We start from the raw sequence: 7,731 nt of genomic DNA on the forward strand, positions 1-7,731 counted from the left end.
AAGGACACCAAGTACTTTCTGGAAGGCAGAGTTGTTCCCCCACCCCTGCAGAGCTGGTGGAAGGACAGCCCGGGGACTGCAGATTAAAATCCTGGCACCAAGCGGTAAGACTATTGCTCAAGGAGAGCCTGCTGAGAGGAGCAGTGAACCAGCAGCCAAGCCCCAGTGGTGATGGACAAAACTTTATGCAGACTGCAGAAGACTCTGCCAGGTGTACTGCTACTAGGGAAGCCACTGGGTTGACTGGAACAAAGCCTAGAAGCAAGATTTGCTCTTCCTTTGAAATTTCACCAAAACAAAATGTCAAGGCAAATCTACTGCAAAGCTGGGGCTGACTTAGGGTTGTCACAATGTTGAAAAACTGCTATTGATTTAAGTATTAGCAAAGCCAATCACAAATTAAAGGAATTTTTTTAAGTTTGTTATCTAAGTGAGCTCACTAAAGTACTTTTAGACAACTGAGTCAGTGATCTTCTAGAGCTTCTACTAGACTGAAGATATGTAACAAGAGAAAGAGCAACAGAGCTATTGACAATGGAAAACAGAAGATGGGGAAGGCAGAAGTGCAGAAGAACATCTGTAGTTTCCAAGCTGAATTGACTAGGTGCAAATCTCTGAAGAGTTGGGGGGGGGGGGGGGGAGTGATCTTTTAGGTTAGAAGTGAGTGAGTATAGAGCAATTTCAATTCCTTTGAGTGAAATGTCCAGTCTACAGGTTTCTGCAGTAAGGATAAAACTGGACTGAAGGTTTCGCCATCACACAATCAGCCTGTTTGCATCACTCCCATGGTTATGTGGAACAGTAATCAGGTCCTACACTCAGATTCAATTTTGTTACAACTGGCAACCTCATGTGGTTAGTTGACATAAGCTGAAGAGAGTCGTTCTGCTAAAGCTCAAAATCCTTTCTTTTTAGAAAACCTCAGCTAGACCAACTAATAAAGCCAAGTGGAAGACACATCCTATTTGGGCATCTCAGTGTTAACTATCTCCCTTGACAACACCCATTTCAGAAATATTGAACTATTTAGTGTCTCTGAAACATCTGGACTTTCTACTTGTTTCATAAGTCTCTAACAAAAAATATCTGCACATCATCCATCAATCCACAGCCACATTCTTTTCTCACCCTATCATGATTAGATTCCTTGGGAAGTTGTAAGAGTTCTTTTCCTAATGCTTTTCCCCCAGTTTTTCTTGGACATCCTCATATTATTAATGGGCTCGATATGTGCTCACTTCGAGCCATCAGAAATTAAGCTAGTGTTTTAAGTGGTTGTTATATAACCTGGAGAAATGGGGATTTTGGGGGACCTGACATCTTTCCTTAGCCACAACAGACCCATTCTGGCAAAACTGAGACAGATCTCATTCGCTGTTTGAAGAAAGTCCCCCTCCTATTGAGATGTAGAGAGCAGTGGTTCGGTATTTTGTCCAAGACAATTTTTCTGATAGGAACATTCAGGTCAGATGCACTATTGCTAAGGCTGTCGTGCTAGAAGTGAATGGAAACTCCTAAATGTCCCCTCTCTAAACAAGTAGAAAGCTGCTTTCTCCAGACCAAGGTGCATGCAGAACAGTCGCTCCATGGAAAAATGCTCTCTGGCCTCTGCATGGACCTTGTCCAAAAGAGCTTTTCCTGTAGTGTAAGCAGTCGGTATTTACTTGCACTATGTCTATCAAGAAATTAAAAAGTAATTATATATCCTACTGAGGAAGGATATATAAGTGACATTCTCCTTCCACTTTTAAAATCATTAAATGGATTGGGAAATTTGGCCCATCCACATGGACTGGTATTGAGGAATGTTTCACACAGAAAGAGAAGGGCAGCCTGACGTAAGGTGAGTTTAAGCAGAGACTGATCCCCTCTGGCCAACACACCCTCCTGCCCAGCTTACACTGTTGGGCACTTTGCCTTTCCCCCTCTCTTTGCACCAAGTGTCCTTTTTTCACACTAGTTTTCAGCCAGATGAGTTCTCTGACCCATCTCACTATGCAATTGCATGCGTGCAATTGGGGCAAGACAGTTGTAAAACTAGCTGTAAAACTGCTGAATTGAGAGCGGGAGAGAAGGTGGGAGCAGAGGAATCCAGCCTGAGACCATCTGGGGCTGCCACAGCAGAGTTTCTTATATGCTGAGCAACCTCTCAGAGCTGGATGGTTTGCTGCCAGGTAATGAAAGGAGCTGGCTGATAGGGGAGTCTTGTGTGAGGATCTGTCAGGCTGCCAGTTGGATACATAATTGCAATCTCCACCGCTCCTCCCTGCCACAAAGATTAGAGAAGGTAGTCATGGGGAGCTGGACTCTGAAACTGTGAGGAGAGATGATAACAGTGCACAAACATTAGACTGGTGTAAATATTAAGCAGAAAAAGGATGGTTCAAGGATGTTATAATTAAGAATGATGGGTTGAAGGAAAAACATCTTTTTGTGTATGTGACTATTTTTATATGACCTTTGTCTGGAATTCAGCAAATAAGACTAAGGAGGAATACACAGTCTCCTCAGACGATATTACAAAGTGAGACCTTGCTCCTGAAAATAAATCAGCGTGTGACTTCAGCTCATTGATTTTATTTGTCTGAATCTCAGGCTAATTAAGAAAAAATAGTCTGAAGAGCAGACCCTGCTTTCTGATCAGCCTGCGAAATAGTCCTGCTGGGACAAACTGAGAGACGTTTTGTATAGTTAAAATCCTAGAAACCCTGCTGTGATTATCAGATAATTCATCTACTTTCAGTAATAATCTTGATAATAGAAGTGGTCTGAAAAACTGAGCATGTCTGACAAAAGAAGTGAAGAATGTATGCCAAATTTATTATTTTCCTTTCTGACCAGTTTTTCTACTAGGCAGGAAAAAAAAATCAGAAAAACATCGGCAACAGTATCTGGGGAAAATAGCTTTTTATAAAACAATTAATAAAAGGCACCCTCTGAAAGCCCAGACTGCAGGAAGAGAAGCTGGCCCTTCTTACTGTCCCCAGGATGGCAGGTGGGAACCTGCCCTCTCAGTGTGAGGTAAGTAATAAAGAGGGAAGGCGTGGTAGACTGTGGAGGGCAGAGGTGTCCTGGGCACTGCTGACAAGCCCCAGTCAACCATCCAGCAGCTTTTAACCTATGGTGTAGTCCGTTAGCACTCACCACTACAAAGCTCAGCTTAGCTCTTTAACCAGACATTTGCTTTGGCACCAGGTGCTTGGGGTGAGGGGCTGCATGTGAAATCCAAGTGTTTGTTGCTTTCCACACATGGCAGCTCTAGGAGGTGTGCAAAAGGGATGCAGGGTCTGAGACATCCTCTAAGGATGCAGACTGGTGATATGGTGTGGAAAGCAGAGCTAAGGGGAATTGTGAGAAAAGAAGGAAAGAGCAGAAGAAAGATGGGAGAGCATTAAGAACGGGGGAAACATATCAACAAGGAGAAAGGAGACGGTGTTATAACAGAAATGCATTTCAGGTATCTGAGATATTCTCTGCATCTTTATCATCTTCTTTTATCACATCAATGCTTTCTGTGCCATGCTGCTGCTCCTATGTACCTTTGCCCAGCAAATCCTGCTAAACAGCTGGCTGAGCGTGCGCCATACTTGTAACAAGGCAGTTGCAGCTGCCCTTCCAGGCTGTGCTGGAAACTTGGGAAAACAGGAGAGAAAAGAAATGAAACAATGGAAAGTGGGATGGACAAAACATGAGCATCAGTGGGGGAAGATGGGAAGGTATGGGAGAAAGAATAACATCTTCTCACAACACCTTTAAGATATAGAATAGTAATTAGAACAGAGATAAAACTAGGGCTCAAACTTAGGCAAGTACCTTAAACTAATAAACTCTAGAGGTTGCTGTAGCGTTTATTTAAAGGCTGGTATAAACAACCATGATTTTCACTGTCTTCAGAAACCTGATAACTACAGGCTTTGGCAGATTACCAGTCTCACCAGTGGAGATCCCAGAACTGCTTTGCTTCTGCTCCTGAAGATAAAACACCATGGACCATGAAGAAAATTGAATACAGCAGACTGTGGAAACTGTGCAATGAGATAAAGGGAAAGAGGCCCTCCATCAGGTAGATAGCTCTAGGATTGCTCAGGGATTGGGAAAAGAATAATCAATACCTTTTATCACTTTACAAAACTACTGTAGTTGAGCAATGGGCTTCTCCCTGCCTTAGTTTAAGGGTTCTTCAGCTGAGGTCTGTAAGAGAAACCAGGGAACTGATCCTTCAAGATGTGTCAAATAGCAGGTATTAAGCATAAGCCTCATACAGGTCATTCTGCCCTACATCTTCCCTCAGGTACAGCTGCAGCTCACATGCTTTTACAGTACTGAAAAGAGCCTCATTATAGAACAGTTCAATGCACGCTGAAGTCCAGCCTCTGACATAACACTGCCTCCTACTTAGGGGAAGGTACTCTTGAGCAGTCGTGAGCTCTTTTTCCACTAGATAAGACAGGCAAGTGAATTCTTCTCACGGAGCATCTAAGAACCCTCAGCAGTTGCAGCAGTTTGTCTTAGTAGCCACTGAATTAAAAGCAGGGTCGTCCCTGGCTCATCCACCCAATTCAATGCGGATCAGAACATTTCTGACATGTTAGTCATGCCACACAATATGAAATTCATGCTGGCTTTACACTAGCTGCAGAAGGGACTATACCTCATGGGGCTCCAAGCCTGTGGTTACAGCATTAACACAGTAGCACTCTTCAGACAAACTGGACCCAGCAGTGTGAGTTTCTACTGCATCGCAGCTTTGCACTGTGTCGGATTTCTGGTCCAGTATAAGAAGCATTGCGTTGCAGCTGGCTCCAGCTGGACCATGGTCTAATCTATCAATAAATTTCATTTAATGCTAACGAGATACACTAGCGCTGTAAATATATAAAATATATGCAGGGAGAGAGAGGGGAGGAGAAAGAGGTTAATGAGGTAAGGATTTTAAAATCAGACAAGATATGATTCACTGGCAGATGGCCTCAGTGAAGTGGCCAGCCTAATTAAGTGTGTTATTCTGTATCATCAACAATCCATTAGAAGAGTGGCAGTAGTTTATATGCAGCAGCAATTTGTTAAAAGAGCTAATGTATTTCATAGCAATGGAATTTACAATTTTGTTCAGAGGGGAAAACAAACAAACAATCCTTTTAGTTTTGAAGAATGACTTAAAAAATACATGGTGTAACCCATTGTGCTGTCATGTGCTTGACTCCAGTGAGAATCTGAAATAGTGCTTCTTACTTGTGTGAACTGATCCAATTAAGCATAATCCTAGTCCCGCAGGCTCAGGGACCCTACGCTGAGCGAGGCAATGGCTACATAATCTGGCATTTTGTCAGGGTGCCACCAAATTCAGCATTCCCTCGTGGAATTCCCTATTTTGCTGCAGGCAGTTGCTCAACCTTTTGTTTTCTGTCTTCTGACTTGCCTCTTGCCTCCTCTCCTTTCCCCATGGGGAGGAGGTAATTGGATTACAACGCATGCTCACTCTGCTTCTCCATGGAGCCAGACAGCAGGGGGTTGGAAAGCAACCATCCGAGTCCAGCCTGCAGCCAGGGAGTGGAGAGCCGAGTATATTGGATGACACGCTGGGCCTCTCAGGGAGCAGAGCAGCCATGGGGAGCTGGGCTAGGGCTCCCGAAACTGTCTGCAAGAACCTTGCTTCCCGGGCACACATGAGAATGGAGGTTTAAGTTAGTTTTCCAAGACAACACCATGGGATCTGAGACCTGTTTTATAGACCAGGGCCGTGTGAAAACAGGATAGAACAAATCCCACCCTTGGGAGTAACAGGGGCAAGAAGATGGTTTTGTAAAAAATAATGTGTTGACAAACCCTAAAACAAGCACTGGCAATCTTCTCGGTTCTCCTAAATCTTGACACCAAATACTATATTTTGTGACAAATACATTGGGCTGCTTTTTTTTTTTAATGTCTACACAGATGTTTGTGCGTGTGGCAACCTGCTGATTGTCTCAGAGCTCTTCCATGTATATGGAGCCAAGTGATATTTTGGCTTGTGTTGCAAAAAACTTCAGGGCTGCCTGATCATGCATAGCCTCCAGTTGTGCCGGAGCCCCTTCCCCTCCAACTTTTTACTCCTTCCTCTGGCAGGGTGACACTTGCCCATCCTCCATTTTAGCAATTTCACAAATGGGCCACAGCAACTGTTCTCCCCCCACCTCAGCACCTCCAGTGTGACTGCCTCATTCCTGCAAGTTGGATCTCCCACTAGGACTGTCAGTCCCCTGCTTGGGACACATGAGATGTTACATTAGTGTCGCCTTCTGTCCTGCTGAAAGGGGGTCAAATGTGCCAAAAGCTTTCCCACAGCTGCTGGTTCCCTTCCAGCTTTTGCTGTGTGCTGCCTTCTCTCACACAGGGAACCTGAGAAGACACCGCATGGGGTTTCCACATCTTCATCTCTTATCTGAGAACCTGCTGCCTGGGACAGTCCATGTAATGCTGTGTCTTAGCTCTAACAAGCTACGGCTTGTTAGAGCTACAAGCCTTAGCCACGGCTTCATCATCCCTCCTAGTCTTGTGATGTAGCTTTCATTTTTATATTAGGGAAATCACTTAGCTTTGGAAATCTTCAAAACAGCTAACATGTTTTAAACTATTTAGTTTAAATCAGTGTCAGGATGGAACACAAGGAAAAAGAGTACTTTAGGGTCATGAAAAATGTCTAGAGATTGATAAAATGGAATTTAGTCCCACTTTGCCAAGGAAAGGCTTTTTCTTGTGGAATTTTTCAATGAAGCAATTCTGAGAAAGAAGTTATTATTGACTACTACATTATCTTAGCTTTGTGAAGTATCATGCTATGAATAGGCCCTTTATCCTCATAACTGCACATTCATATTAGGGGGAAAAAAAAAGGTATTTCTTGCACCACAATCACTTTTTCTCCTTCTCATTTTACTATGACATAATGAAATGGGAATTGAACGGGCAGGACATGATCCTGATGGTCCTCTCAGTTCCACTGCTTCAAGCTCGGAATAGCAGAAGGTGTTTGCAACATTACAAGTTTTACCTTTAGATTTGTCAACCCTTAGGGGTTTGAAATCAGCTTTTAACAGAGGGGTTTCAAAACAGAACTGTGGGCCTGAAAAAGAATTGTTTGTTTGTTTGTTTGTTTTTTCTTTTACATTAAGTAAACCCCTGTTGTCAAGATGTCAAGTCTCTGCAGGGCAGTGGGCTGAGGTCGCACAGGGGCTGTGAGGTGCTCCTTCCCCTTTGACAATACAATTCCAGCCAACAATTCTGTTGCCTTTGGCGGCATAGCTGTGAAGTCTAACACAACCTTGAAACTCTTGTTTTTCTGTAGTAGTAGTAGTATAAAAGTCTAAACAGATCAGACTTTGTTTTGTCTGCTCTTGAAATTTACCACCACTGTTGTTCATCTAAGCATTCTTGGGTTGAGATTACATCTTCATATGGAATATCAGCTTTCCTGCTTTTAGAAGGAAAACAGAAGTCTCTCTGGTTTTTGTTTTATGCATGTGTTTGTGTGTACATTTGCACATATCAATGGGTATGATCTGGATATTGACTCTTCTCCTTACAAGACACTGTGCCTGGATCATGTAGGCACAAACACTGCTCCAAAATAGCAGGAAAGGGGAGTCTCCGGGAACATAGCAGTGTATTGTGTTAGTGACCCATGATTTCAAGTACTTTGAACTAGGCTGTGAATCAAAGAGTTGTTGCAATATGTTGCTCTAAGAATCCCCA

The sequence above is a fragment of the Strigops habroptila genome, chromosome Z, assembly GCF_004027225.2.
Source record: "Strigops habroptila isolate Jane chromosome Z, bStrHab1.2.pri, whole genome shotgun sequence".
Lineage (NCBI taxonomy): Eukaryota > Metazoa > Chordata > Aves > Psittaciformes > Psittacidae > Strigops > Strigops habroptila.